The 15682-nt window shown below is 42.0% G+C and overlaps 1 long non-coding RNA gene and 1 pseudogene across 1 annotated transcript; both read left to right on the plus strand.

Moving 5' to 3' along the window:
* The first annotated feature begins 1359 nt into the window (after positions 1-1359).
* Positions 1360-5497, plus strand: LOC107974669 (uncharacterized). Its single transcript, XR_001717587.4, has 3 exons — positions 1360-1530; positions 3536-3831; positions 5345-5497. It is a non-coding gene; the product is annotated as an uncharacterized LOC107974669 (long non-coding RNA).
* Positions 5498-10158: 4661 nt separating this feature from the next.
* LOC461864 (large ribosomal subunit protein uL24-like) lies at positions 10159-10686 on the plus strand (annotated as a pseudogene).
* The last annotated feature ends 4996 nt before the right edge of the window (positions 10687-15682 follow it).

The following is a 15682-nucleotide window of genomic DNA, read 5'->3' on the forward strand; positions in this document are numbered from 1 at the left end:
CACAAAGAGGATGATCTCCGGGAACCATCGGTGCTACTGAAGCCGGGAACAAGTGGGCCAGAAAGCCTCAACCTGCCAGAGCAGTCAGCTTAATGACTTAATTACACCCCAGCCTACACTGCTCTGCCTCCGAATCTAGGCTACTTAAAAGGGCTCAGCAGGGAGGTGCTCCGGCCTGGGGTGGCCAGAACGCTGCTCTGGCCACAGGCAAAGTGGAATCTAGAGGCAAGTGCCACCCCTGCCTCTGCTCTGTCCAGCTGTGTGACCTGGAGTAGGTTCTGGACCCACTCTGGGCCTAGTTTCCCCCAGTGAAACGGGCTGCTCTGACGATAAATAAAATAATGCATGTACAGTGCCTCTCTCGATGCCATTCCTCTTCCTCTGTCATGCTGTCCTCCAAAATGGTTCTGGGTTTTGTGGGGCCTGGAGACAGAAGAATATTCCAGGGACCATGGAGGAGAACATCACTGTAGAAAGACAGGCAAAGAGCAGGGAATGCCAACTCTCACATCCTACCACAGGCCCCAAACACAACTCATAATTATGCTCAGATAGTGTCTCCGTTCACTTGTGTTGCTGTAAAGGAATACCGGAGGCTGGGGAATTTATAAAGAAAAGAGGCTAATTGGCTCATGGTTCTGCAGGGTGCACAAAAAGTATGGCACCAGCACCCGCTTTTGGTGAAGGCCTCAGGCTGCTTCCACTCATGGGGGAAGGGGAAGGGGAGCCAGTGTGTACAGAGATCACGGGGTGAGACAGGAAGCCAGAGACAGGGGAAGGTGCCAGGATTTTTCTAACAACCAGTTCTAGCTAGGATCTAATAGAGCGAGAACTCACTTACCTCCAAGGGAGGGCATTAATCTCCTGAGTGATCTGTCTTCCTGACCCAAATGCCCTCCTTTTGCCCCGCCTCTCACATTGGGGATCAAATTTCCATATGTGGTGTGGAGAGGTCAAGTATCCAAACCATAGCAAACAGTCTTAATCTATGTCCTTTTACATATTCAAGGAACAACCAAGCTGTTAAAAACCCATCTACAGAAGCATGTCAGAGCCAACATAGCCAAAAGAGGGCTGGGAAGTGCAGTTTTCCTGGGATATTGAGTTTTTCAAAAATATTTCAGAACTTTTACTCTTGGAATTGTTTACAGAACTGGTTAACCAGCCACTTAAAAACATTAATCATACCTTAATTTTAGCCCCAAACAGCATTACCCTATTGAGTTATTCATCTTGACAATAAATGACTTTTTAAAAATGCTAACAATGTATTTTTCAAAAGAAGATTCGCCAGTGCTGAGGAAATTCTAAACACAGTCATCAAGTTCTGAAGGAAATTCCCAAAGAAGAATTTTGATGATTTCAGGTGATGGTGGCAGTGTCCCAGAGAAGGGAAAGCATGGCATTCTGGGAGCACAGGGCCAGGAGCACCCGGGTTTGAATGTCAGCTCCCCGTTTTCCAGCCCTTGGACGTGTTACTTGTCTGGACATCAGCCTCAGAATAATAATAGCCCTGAGCTTCAGGTTAAGGTAAGGATTCAATAAAGTCATGTATATAGAAGACACAGCACACAAAACATGTGTACAATCCATTTTTCCTCTTCTTACCCATGCTTTGAATACAACTGCACTCAGGTAGATGTATGAAAATAATATTAAAAATTATAACAGCTAATGTTATTGAGTAATGACTGCATGCTGGGTCCTACCTTAAGTGCTTTATGTATATCAACCCAGGTAGTCCTCACAACATCCTATGTGGTAGGTACTATTATTATCCTATTTTGTAGATGTGGAAAGTGAGGGACTGAGAGGTTGAGGAATGTGTCAAAGGTCATACAGCAAGCAAACTGCAGAGTCAGGATTTCCAAACCTGGGAGTCTAGGTCCACTACTGGCACAACATTTTACATACTGCCCTTGTTAGGCATTAGTCATTACTTCATTATTACACTTTATGCATTCCTCAGGGGTGTGTGGATGGGAGTGTGAGCGTGTGTGTGTCTGTGTGTGTGTGCATGCATGCACACGTGATATGGAAAAGAGAATCCAAGCAGGTGCGGTGGATGACCAGGCTGGATGAGAGCTCCTCTTGATGCCTGTGCTCTGATTACACCAACCAATCTTAACATAGAAGAGTTTTTCTTTAAGAAGCTTCTTGGATGCAAACAAAGCCAAGAGCCACAGCAGAAGATTATCGGCTGTCCCTCACCAGCAGCTTGAGCTGCAATCATTCCTAAGTATCACTTAGGACTGAAGATAGTTTTTGAACTAACCTAGTTGTAGGTAGTTGTTCTTTTTAGTATGCTATAATTTCACACGAGTTGTCTCATATCATCCCATTTTACTGATGATGATTTGAAGGGAGAATCACTTGCCAAAGATCGCCCAGATAATAGCTAGAGAAAGCTATTGAATCAGTTTTCTTTCTACCATATTGCACAATCCCTTTCCTTCTTGGAGGAGTGAAGCTGTCACCTAATTTCTTCCCCCTAGTTTTGTTTTCACTTTCACCCTCTTTCTGGAGGCCACATTGACACCTAGAAAGGTGGAGAATGTGATGCAGAGAGCTGCATGGCGTGAAAGAGAAAGGTGGAGGAGCAGCAGGGCCCTGGGACTGGATGGCTGTTATGGGTGGAGGCCCTGGCTGCTGGCCTTCTATATCCCATAACCAGCCAAGTGACCCATTTTTTTCCAGCTCTGTCCACACAGCATTCACTGTTAATCCTGAGTGGCCATTGGCTGACTGCAGGAGCGGAGCTCCCAAATGCCCTGTGCAGCAGTGACCTTGACACAGCATAGGAAAAGCACTCAACTCTTGGCTCTGCATAGGCCTTTACCCTGGCGCAGCTTAGCACTGCCCTTCCCTAGGGACAGAAGTGACCACACAATGCAGAAGAGTGATGATGGATTTCCCAGAACTCCAGGCTCATTCTCTTTCCCTCTGACTCCAGGTCAAAACCTATACCCATTACCATGTTCATGCCATTGTTTCTGATTCTTCAGACTTAATATCTGTCATATATATATATATGTGTGTATATATATATATATATATTTTTTTTTTTTTTAATTACACATGGCTCAGTCCTGAGCACCGTGCATCTTTTGGGCAAGCAAGGAGCTTGCCTTCGTGCAAATAAGCTTGGAAAATGAAGCTGGGTGGATGTGTGGAAATATTCTAGATGCAAACAGGGCTTGTTTACATACATTTTACCCTAGAAAAACATCTGTTGGGAAAGCAATGGCTTGGAGCTGTAACATAAATATACTTTCTCTAACTCTGTTGATTATGTTCAGCATAATGTTAGTATCTTTTAATTAAGCAGTCTTATTTATTACATTATTATATGTTATCTTATTTTTAAATAATCTCATCTGTTTATCTTGTCTACTTAGCTAAACTGTAAACTCCTTTGGGGGTATTTTAAAAGTCTTTCTTTCTCTTGTGTTTCTCAATAATCCATGACATAACAATATAGACAATTGTCATTCTTTTTGACCACTCATCACCTGAAACTTCGTCCTCTCTTTAGGAAATCCTCTTATGAGACAGAGCCCAGCTCCCTCCTGTAGACGCTGAAATTCCAGACACTGGACTTCCCAGTCTCCCTTGCCACTAGATATGGACACATGATCAAGATTCCACCAATCAGATGGTCTTTGAATCTGCTAGTGACAAAAAGAAAGGAACATGCCAAATCTATTCTGGCAGATTTAAGACACAATGGCAGCTACGTCCAGTTCCCAGAGGCAGCAGGGCCAGTGGTTCTAGCATCGGCATCCAAGAACACTTGCTGATGGTGCAGATGGTGTGAGCTGCAGTGTCCAGGTGCAGTATGGCTGCTATGGTGTCCTCAATGAATGAATCCTGCAGTGGAATTTACAGTGTTGTTCCTGGCTGCACAGTCTTCAAGCCTTTTTCTCTGGATACTCTAGGAATTCTTTGAGTTTCCCAGTGTCCTTTCAATAAATTCTTCTTCCTAAATTAAGTAGAGCCTATTTCTGTGGCTTACAACAAAGCATCCCAAAAGATACAATATTAAATTACTAATTAAGAACTTCTGACACTTCTCCTCGTATTTATGAAATTTCAGAAGCCCCTCCCCCCAAAGAATATGTATGCAAATAGGGAGGCAGAAACGGACAGAGACTATTTAGGGAACAAGGAATAGGAGAGTTTTGTTGAAGCAGAAAGTTCATATAGAAGAATAATGGGAAATGAGGCTTCCAAACTAGATTGTAGATATTGTGGAGGACCTTAAAAAGCCAGACTAAAGAATTTGGGGTTAGCCTACAGGATTGGGGAAATGTGTGCAAAATTAGAGAATTTGGAGTTGTGACTACGATCAGTCACTTCAGAGTGTCTTCAGCACAATATTCCCCCCAAATGATGGGTAGAACGTGCATATACAGAATATTAACATGGAATAAAGGATTGGAAGTCATGTATGTTTGGGAAATAGTGGCTTGATTGAGATTCAAACAATTTCTCTATCCTGATAAACAAAGTGAATTTCCTAGAAGACGCATTCAGCAGGCAACACTTCTCTAACTTATTGGACCTTGGGATTTATACTCGTTCAGCACGTGGGCCCAAGAGGCCCAAGAAGCCATCCTGGGAAAGGCTGTTTTTTCCTTGGTGACTGCTGGTTAAGAGAGCAAAAGGGATGCAGAATGAGCAAGGGGGGCAGGGAAAGGTTCAGAACTTGAGGAGGCCTTAAAAGAGTAGATGCGCTGAGACACAGGCAGTTAGGAGAAGGGGTAACTGGAGGAAAGAAGTTGGAAGGAAAGAAGACAAGTTACCCAAGACCCTCTAAATTTTACAGAGAATCAGCCTGGTTTCCAGCTCCTGGCTTAATTTTAACAATTCAGCCTAATGCTTTGTCAGCCTCATGTGAGTATGTCTAGGGAATCTCTCAGAGACACTCTTGGGGCATGAAAAATGTAAATAATAGACCAGGCCTCTGCCTTGAGCCACGAGGCAGCTTCCAGGAAATAAAGGCAAGGGGACAAAGTTAGACTAGACGCAACCTGTGCCATCAAGCAAACTTTCTTACACCCTGGTCACTCCCCAAAGCTACCTGAAGGTTCCATGAAATACTTCCACAAACTGCCTGCTATTGCCAAGGTTTGCAGGATCTAGGCATATTTGAACAAAGTTAAAATGATGATTGCAAAGACCACAACAGTTAGGAAAGCTTTTTGTTGTAAGAAACAGAATACTTGACTAACTGAGGCTTATACCCTAAGGACATTTCTTATTTGCGAAACAAAAAGTCCAGAAGTGAGAGGTGCTGGGGTTGGTCTAAACACTTTCTAACATTTACATCTGCCATTCTTAGCATCTTGGCGTTTGGTCTGCACACCTATCTCCTCATGACTGCAATATGGCTGCTGAAACTCCAGGCATGATGACCCAATTCAAGGCACAAAGAAAAGAAAAGAAAAGAAGAGTGATTTCAGCACCTCTCCTTCTTTTATGTCTGTCCCTTTTATCTGGAAAATAAAATCCTTCTCTAAAGTCTCTCAGTAGACGTCTCTTCATGTTTCCTTGGCCTTTTAGTACATGAGTACTCCTGGCACCAGGGTGTTTAGAAACACTGGGGTTTTTGTTTTAATCTATAATGGAAGACAAGCAAGGGAGCAGGGGAGTAGAAATGGCTGCCTGATCAGCCAAATAATAACAGTCACTATGAAGGCTACGTAGAAAACAACTATAACAAAAAAGCCCATGATAAGCCACTAAGTAAATAAAAAGCAGGATTAAACCATTGTATATGCACTATGGTTACAATCAAGCAATAGTACAGATGAATGAAGGGAAAAGACTAGAAAAAATTAGTTTAAAAAAACACATAAAATTTTACCCTTCTAAAAATGTTGATGGAAAGAGGCCAGAGGCCGCATGCAGGGGAATTAATCCTGATTTCATGATCAATCCAATGGCTTACTTGGGTGAACTTTGAGTAAGTCAGCCCAAATGCAGAGCATGTGAGCTGCAGGAATACAACTGCAAGAGCTGATCATTGCTGCCTGTGGCTGCTTCCTGACCTCATGCTGAGCCCCTCTTTTGGCTTTTATGTAACTGTTCCCATGCACTGTATGACCTCAAGGTGAACACCCGGTCATAGGGACTGTCTCAGGGGTGTGCAGTGGTCAGCTTCAATACAGGAAGAAGTCTGACAAGTCTCTGAGCATTATTTTTTTATTAGTCTAATAGTACAAAACTTGGAAACACAAATAGATTGGACCAGAGAACCAGACAAGGGGTGCCAACCTTTTCTCAGTTAGCAAAATATGTGAGAAAAAAAAAAGAAAAGAAAAATGCATATTACCCATGGTAGTAATTTGTCAATATACTATTTTAACTGGTCACTTTTTTGGGATTTATTTTGGATGGCCAAAGTTATCCTTAAGAAATAACTGGATAGTAGCCTGGACAATTCAAGGCCCAGTGGTGCCCGGATACTTAAAAAGAAAGGGGAGAGTGTCAGAGAATCTCAAAAGGGAAGTGACCTTTCGCCCAGCGCCATGCCCTTGCCCTGAAATCCTGCTTGGAGCAGGACCCAGGACTGAACACACTTCCAGATGTAGCTGACCTGCTAAGACAAGTGTGGGACCAAGACACTAAACGATGCATTAGAGGACATCTAATTTCAGAAAGTCTTTAGACAAGGACTTCTAGCACATTATTATGGCTTAACTGGATGGCATCCCAATTCAGGAGAGAAAGTTCTTCAAGTTAGGAGATCAGGGTCACATTCTGATGTTGCCAACTGTATGACCTGAACATGGCTGAATCTCAGTTTCATTAACCAACCACATAGAGGATGTGTAACGCACACCTCACAGGCTGGTCTTAAGTATGAAGTTTGATTGCTGAGAAGAGTGAGAAGAGGATGATTACTACCTCAGTTTACTTATCTGTAAAATGAGGATAATAATGTTATAATACTTAGATTAGAAGGTTGCTATGAGGACTACATGAGTTAATACGTGAAAAGTGCTTAGAATAGGGAAAGAATGTAAGTAGCCAGGATGTAAATACATAGAATGTAAGTACTCAGAAATGTTAGCTGTCATTCTTCTTCCTTTATTTCTATCATCATGTATTAACTTATGACTATTTTTTCTTAAGCAGGAAACAAGTTTATCTAACAATCTTTCCTATTATTCCCTCCAAATCTCCTTAAAATCTAAAACCCAACTTTCAAAACAACATTTTTTTTCTATTTAGTTGTTTAGGTTTACATTGGTATAGTAGCAGATTGCTTGATCCTTATAAACCCATTTGTTAAGTCTTTCTCAGAACATACATTTGGAAAACTATTAAATGGAAACATAAATCTTTTTCCCCCACTGCAACTATACATCTACTTTTTCATAATTACTCAAACCTGGAATTAGGTATCCAGTTTCAATAGTCTAGTATATTTAAATCCTGAGGACAGATTTTGATCCGTCCTGTATAAACACTAGCACCTGCTGGTTATAACTACACCCCCTGTGGACTCTCCAGAACTACCTCTGTAAGTGAATCACTGAAAGGGTGCTCTACTGCCCTTGTGTCTCTGTTACGCCTGTGTTTCTAACCATTCTTTATATATTACTGAGTTTTCTTTTATCTTCACTTTTTTTGTTTGTGATTTAGTCAAGACCAAAGGTCACTATCTCTATTCCAGGTATCAGAAAATAAGTGACAGAAAGTGGAGGCCTTAAGTGACTCGCCCAAGGTGCCACGTGTTGGTTCAGTAGTGGAGTTTGGACTCAAGCTGATCCTAGGGGTGGGTCCTCTGAAGTATACCAGTCAATCAGAAGGGACTCCTCTGTGAGTTTTGTTCTTTAAGTTTTAGGAAGTAAGGGCCAGGCATGCTGGCTCAAGCCTGTAATCCCAGTACTTTGGGAGGCTGAGGGAGGTGGATCACGAGGTCAGGAGTTCGAGACCAGCCTGACCAACATGGTGAAACCCCGTCTCTACTAAAAGTACAAAAAAAAAAAATTAACCGGGCATGGTGGTGCATGCCTGTAATCCCAGCTACTCAGGAGGCTGAGGCAGGAGAATCGCTTGAACCTGGGAGGTGGAGGTTGCCGTGAGCCGAGATCACGCCATTGCACTCCAGCCTGGGCGACAGAGTGAGACTCCGTCTAAAAAAAAAAAATTTAGGAAGTAAGGCTACAGTCTGGGTTGGAGCTGGTCCAAGGAAAGGGTCAATCTCTCTGTCTTGAAACAGGAGGTCACAGGAGCTGTGTACAAGTGACACAGGCCATACACACTTGGCTCACAGTGTAACACTACAGACTTTCAGAAGTGTAGAAGAGCTGTTTGGATAAAAATCTTGGAAGGAATGACACATAATGTATTAGAAGATTCCTCAGTATTTGACATATGTGAGTTTCATCTGCAATGATTTGGCAACCGCCATTCATTTTCTTTCCCATCAGTAAATGGTAACCTCATAGGGATGGCATTTTTCTTTGCTGCTCCTTGGAAGGGCCAAGGTCACATTCCAGAGAAGGATGCTTGCCTTGCAAAGCATGACATTCTTGAGGCAAGATAAAGAGAGAGTTAATATTTGAAGACATTGTCAACTTCATTGACAACTAACAAACTCACCTAACTTTTATTGTTGCTGTAACTTGTCCCCTTTCCCAGAAAAGTGTGATAAGAAGAGGAGTAAGACTGCTCAGACTAATGAAGGAACAATGGTTTGATAGAATTCAGTTTAGTTTTTCACAACTACTGTTTGTATTCTGGGGCTGTGTGAGTTTTATATGGCATCTAGTGAGTGTCTATTTTTGAAATGCAGTGTGATTTATTCAAATTTTGGGCATTCTTTCTGCTCGACAATGCTGGGGGGTAAGGGATATGGTAAAAAAGAATCAGGAAGGATGTCACTTGTGGTTCCTTCTAGTTTTGCTCGCACTGCTTAAGTTAAGGAATCCTTGCTTAAGTCAAGGAATCCTTGACTTTTAGAGCCAAATGGAAGTTGAAGTGCTATAACCCAACTCACTCCATTCTTTATCCAGTTCAGAAACTAATTGCACCACAACCCTAACAGATAGCTCTACAACTCTGCTTGGTGTCTCTAGTGATAGGGAGATGAATATTACAAGTGACTATCAATTCAATTATTGGAACCATCCTACTGTAAAAAAAAAGTTATTTTCTTTTTTTGACCCAAGTTGACTCTTTGCAATATCCCCCCATTAACTCTAGTACTGCCCCTAGAGTGAGAGAGAGCAGTATAGCAGAATGACAATGATCACAGCTCTGGAGCCAGATGGCCTGAGTTCAAATCCAAGTTCTTCCACTTCTTTGCTGGGCGCCTGTGCCTCATTGTCCCCACCAGAAAAATGTTAGTTCTATTGGTGCCTACTTGATAGGGTGGTCATGAGGAAAAAATGGGTTTATATGTGTAAAGAATTTAAACAATGTATGGGACTTGGCAGGCACACAATTAATGCTAGCTATTGGCAACATTATTTCATCTCCTCGTATACCTTTTTTTTTTTGAGACAGAGTCTTGCTCTGTCGCCAGGCTGGAGGCTGAAGTGCAGTGGCGCGATCTCGGTTCACTGCAATCTCTGCCTCCTGGGTTCAAGCAATTCTCCTGCCTCAGCCTCCCAATTACCTGGGACTAGAGGCACATGCCACCACACCCAGCTAATTTTTGTATTTTTAGTAGAGACAGGGTTTCACCATGTTGGCCAGGATGGTCTCAATTTCTTGACCTCATGATCCACCTGCCTCAGCCTCCCAAAGTCACATACCCTTTCTTTAAAAAAAAAAAAAAATGCTATTTGAGGCACTGCACTGAATGTATTCTGAAGCTCTGTTCAGTGAATGCCATGATTGTTAAGTAATGTCTGCCACTGGTAGAAGATAAAATGATGTCACATATGTCACATACTTGCCATCTGTCATCCAATCCTGTTTTCTCATGACAGTTTTAAAAATATTAAATAAAATAGCAAAATTTCCTGTCTCAGCCTCTCATCCAGGCTAAAGCACCTAGTAGAAATACTGAAGTCTGTAAATTCTGGTTGATATCAAAAGATGACCCCTCAAGGCATCCTTGAAGTGGCCTTAAAATTAGAGCAAGAAAGAGCATTTTATTTTTTCATTTATTACCTTTTATTAAATACCTCTGGCTCTTCCCTTTTGCGGCTATCACCGAAGCGGGAGCGGCCAAAATGAAGTTTAATCCCTTTGTGACTTCCGACCGAAGCAAGAATCGCGAAAGGCATTTCAATGCACCTTCCCACATTCGAAGGAAGATTATGTCTTCCCCTCTTTCCAAAGAGCTGAGACAGAAGTACAACGTGTGATCCATGCCCATCCGAAAGGATGATGAAGTTCAGGTTGTACGTGGACACTATAAAGGTCAGCAAATTGGCAAAGTAGTCCAGGTTTACAGGAAGAAATATGTTATCTACATTGAACGGGTGCAGCGGGAAAAGGCTAATGGCACAACTGTCCACGTAGGCATTCACCCCAGCAAGGTGGTTATCACTAGGCTAAAACTGGACAAAGACCGTGAAAAGATCCTTGAACGGAAAGCCAAATCTCGCCAAGTAGGAAAGGAAAAGGGCAAATACAAGGAAGAAACAATTGGGAAGATGCAGGAATAAAGTAATCTTATATACAAGCTTTGATTAAAACTTGAAACAAAGAAAAAAAAAACCTGTGAATACCCAAGAGTGCCATAATTATTTGGAATCTCTCTAAAAACACTGATTTTTCACAACTTAATAATGAAATTAGTTTTCTCCTACCACCCATTACACACACATTGCTGTTGGCGTGTAGTGTGTTGCTGTGGAGAGAACATTAGATGGGTGGAGAGAACATTAGATGGGGAGTTAGGAAGTGTTATGGCCCGAATTATGTCTCACCAAATTTCATATGTTGAGGCCCTAACCCCTAGTCGGACTCTATTTAGAGACAGGGTCTTTAAGGAGGTAATTAAGCTTGAATGAGGTGATAAGGATGGCACTCTTCTTCAAAAGAACTGAATTCCTTATCGAAGGGGAAGAAGCCTCATGAGGGCATGCATGCAGAGGAAAGACCAGGTGAGAACACAGCAATAAGGTGGGCATTTGCAAGCCAAGGAGAAAGCCTCACCAGAAACCAGCTCTGCCGACACCTTGATCTTGGACTTCTAGCCTCCACAACTATGTGAAAAGTAATCTCTTGTGTAAGCTGCCTACTCTGTGGTATTTTGCTGTGGCAGCCCTAGCAGACTAATAACAAGATGAGATCTAGAGCTCATTTTGCCACCAACAAAGTATGCGACCTTCAAGTATTCTAGCTTCCCAAATTTCAATACTGAAAAGTGTTTTAACCCTTGAGAATTAATATCATATGCTTCATCTGGGCTCCTGCCTTGAGGTGGGTGGTGTGCTTGGGATGGTGGGAAAATAAAAGTTTTGTAGCAGATTATCTTGTAGCCTCAATTGTGAATCCTGTGCAGCTTCTCCAGCCTAGAAACAGTCCAGGGGAAAAATATATCCTTGATCCTTGAATCCACAACTTCAGTCCTTTCCACATTAAACAAGCCATCTCACTTTCTTCCATGGAATTAGGAGATCTTGGCCTCATCACAAAAACTCTGCCTAGACTCCTCATTTTTTCTCTTGCCCCATACCAATCCCCAAAAGAATCTAATTTTCTAAAACAAGGAGAGAAGGATATGAAAGAGAAGCAAAGACAGATAACTTTTTCCTAAAGACCCTGATCTTAACTTGTTTAAAGTTTGTCCAAAAAGAATCTTGGGATCATGAGACATCCTTGGTTAAAAAGGGCCTCAGAGGTGTTCTGGTCCAACAACTCAGCTAATTTAACACCCCTAATGTTGACTGAGGCCTTATGGGTAATAGTCATAATTATTATGTATTTATACCCATTGGGGAGTCAAGAAGGATTTAGGGTAACTGGAATCACAATAACAATAGCTCCCAACTAGCATTCTGATGTTTTCTACAACATCTCAACCCAGCAGTCTAATAGTGCAAACATAAATACCCAAGCATTAAATGTCCTTCCATATGTGGACCTGTCTGACTATAGTCAGAACCTCAGGACCCTCCCAAATCATATGCTTTCAGTCCTACTTTGAAAGCAAAGAAAATGAAGTCTAGAACAATGGAGTGATTGTCTTAGGTGTCACTGCTAGTGAGTGGCAGAGTTTGTGTTCAGATTCCCATCTCGTCCCCACTCTAGGGCTCCGTGGGACCCTCTAGTCTATAAGATCACCCAGCCTGTGATCATCCCTGGGTTGCATCTGAACATTCCCATTTGGTGTTTCAGGTCATGCCTTTGTAGCCGTATTTAGGCAGCATGGACCAGCCACCTTGCTCAGAGCCACCCCAATTTGACTGTCTCACCAGGACAAATGGTGAAGAGTGGGCCTAGTTCATAGCCTTGGGCTCTGTTTTTGATACAGAAGATATTTTTATCTTCTTTTCCCTGATTTTGTTCCCAGTTTCAGGATACTAGAAAGCCCCTCCCCACCCCACCCCAATCTAGCAGTCTTTTCAATTAATAGGACTTGGTTGCTCCTAAGTCTAGTATTTAGATCTCTATTTTAATACACTCTTCACTTGTATATTCTCATAAGCCACTCAAGTAGCTCAAATTTTAGGATTACTCAGAGATTGTTTGACTTAACTAATTTATAAAAATATTTTCCCAAATAAACAAGAGTGATTTTCTTCCAAAATAAAAACAGACTTTACTTAGATGTCAACCAGAGTTTCTAGAACAGGATTAAAGTCAAATGATGCTTTCGACTTTGGCACCTGGCTGCTTCCTTGTCTCTCTGACCCTCTCCCACCCCCACTCCCTCACTGAACACTCCCATTGGCTCTTCCTGCTGATAGTGACTTTAAAAGAATCAACCACAGTATTGTTATCAGCCCTGTGGTTTCAGTTCTCATTTGTGCCTATATTTAGACTGGAAGAAAATAATCTCTTTCCATTGCCCTAGAAATAAGAGACTGTTTTTAAGTGAGTTAATGGATCACCTACATTTGGAATTTCCCTGTAAATGATGTCTTGTTTCTATGAAGGAAGACATGCTAAAGCTTATGAAGCAAGAAAGTTGCTATCTGGTGGCGTGACTAAGACTTTGATAGTCAGATCATAGGTGTATGACCACTTAGTCTCCATATGCATTGGGCCAGGCCTTAGGGCAAGGGCAGGAACTTGGGTGCAGGACCGTATGTGGGAACAAGCATCCCATTTGTGCCCTAAATAAGAACACAGGTCCATGCTACTCAAGAAGAGTGTTGATAAGCACAGTTCTAAAGAACAAGTACCAAAGGATGTCTCCCCTAGATAAGAACCACAGTCTGATATTGGACTTGGAAGAAAACCCCATGAATTAGAAAGAATCATGGGTTGTAACAGATATTTGACCCAAACTTATCATTTTCATACTTTCCCTTACTGGCTTTGAGGTTAATTTTTTTTCTTCCTTTATACCATTTTCGCTGAACAAAATTCTTCCAACAATTGGAAGAGCTGGAATTTTTCTCTAAGAAAATTCTTCCCATTCTCAACCATTCTTGAGTGGAAGGGAGAGGGTATCTCTTTATCTTTTTACCTTATGAATGGGAAAATCCATGTAGTAATTCAGAGTAGAATAAATCTGAATATGTGGTGGGGAGAAAGCATCGTAAGGTGTTTTCAGGATCAGCCTTCAGTGAACATGCAAAGAATGCAATTTGTCCTTCCTTTCTTATATGCTATGCTTTTAATTCACTTAAAGGCTGTCCAGGACTCCGTATGGAAAACCTCATTATCCCTCCATTCTGCTTCCAGGAGTCCCTGGTGTGATTGGAGGGAATCTGGAGAAGACACAATGTCCCCGACTCCTGAAATCTTCACTCCTCTCAATATTGGTGACACTGAAAATCACTTCTTTGGGAAGAGTTCCTTAATTGGCTTACCTTTTGTCAAAATGTAAGTCCTTAGAGGCTGGGGGCATTAAGCCATTAGCAGTAAAAAAAAAAAAAAAAAAAAAAAATTGGAGGGGAGGGGGAGTGGAAAAAAACTAGTGCTGACTTAAAAAAAAATTATAAATATTGGATCTTGCCTGAGACTTTAGGTACTGATTGCTGACTTCTTGACCTGATTCACCTTCCAGATATTTTGGCTACATCTATCTCCAACACAGTCTGACTCTCAAATTTAGTGAATCTTACACTTTAGGGCCACTCACTTGCAGGGGCGCCTTCCCAAGACCTTGGGAGAAGCCCTAGCAAGGTGTTCATGTGATTGTGCATTTTTGTCAAATTTGCAAATACAGTATATTTTTACTTTAATTGGCTAAGACTGCTGCCTGTTTCCACTCCAGTGTCCCCTCCCTTATACTTGATGTCCTGTAAGGGGTTGATGTGGAGGGGAGGATGAGGAATTATAAACACATATTCACTTGTAATTAAATTAATGTCTAAACAAATATTTACTTTGATGCCTGACTACCTTCTCGCAATTTTAAATTATTTTTCTTATTGAGGTCCCCAAATACTTCAGGCTCCACAAAACCTGAAGGCAGATGTCCCTGAATTCTAGGCTTCCTGCCATCACATAGTTATTGGTCTCAGTTCATCTTTGCCTTCTATGCTGATATATAATAACTTCTACCTGTTATACAAATAATGTTTGGTTTTCCTGGTCCCCCACCATGGCCTGACAAAAGTCCATCATAGAAAACGGACAGCAAATGAGGGATATGCTGAGAAAATAGTTAACCGAGTGAAGGGGAAGAGAAAAGAGAATCGAGAACGTAGATAAATTGCCAACTCTTCTCATACATCTTGGTATTGGTGGCAGTGGTCAAAGGAGAGGGTCTTCATGCTGGAGAATCAGAAGGGGAGACTCATCAACTTCTGTTTGTTTGGAAGGCCGAAATGAAACATTGCCACGCCGGTTGAGAAGCTGAGTGATATTCCAGCCTGAGATGGAGGTGGGGGGAAAAAGGGAGGAGGCAGGATGGGGAGCTGAAATGAATTAAGGAAAACACATGGTCTTCCGGAAAGGAAATGGAGTTACGAAAAGAGATGGAAAAAACAGTTCTTCCAGGATAATGTCTTTTGTTGGTCCCCAACGGGAAGCTCAGTTGAGACATGAGGAAGCTGGAAGAATACGATGGAAGCCCAGGTTACCTGACACAAGGAAAGAGGGCCGAAGGGAAAGGCGAACAGTAGGGGACAGGGACCAGGGGTCACGTTTTTCTTGGCATTGAAATATTTTCAAACAAGTTATTTTTCAAAAGTTTCCAAGGAGGATCCTCTACCAGTTTCCAACCTCCATTTGGGATTTGAAACCTACAGGAAACAAAGACCCTTCCCATGACCTCTTTTCTTCCTCTCTAAATTAAATTTGGATGCAGAGAGCTGGTTAAGTGGAGGCTGGAGCCTTCTGCTGTGCCTGAAAGGGTGGCCTTTCCCTGATACAGTCTTAGGGGCTGCTTCTGCTCCCAATTAACAGTTGTTTTGGCAAGTTTGGGGACATCGTTTTGATTTTTGGCAAGTCGTTTAAAGATCTGGCTTTCAAGTTCTTCCATCTGTAAAATAAGGAATTTGGACTAAAACCATTGGTTCTCAACTTTGTGAGGGGTGGGGAAGGAATGGTTAACGACTCTTTTTGGAAGAGGCTGAAAGCTGCAGAAGTG

The sequence above is a fragment of the Pan troglodytes genome, chromosome 4 (assembly GCF_028858775.2).
Source record: "Pan troglodytes isolate AG18354 chromosome 4, NHGRI_mPanTro3-v2.0_pri, whole genome shotgun sequence".
NCBI lineage: Eukaryota > Metazoa > Chordata > Mammalia > Primates > Hominidae > Pan > Pan troglodytes.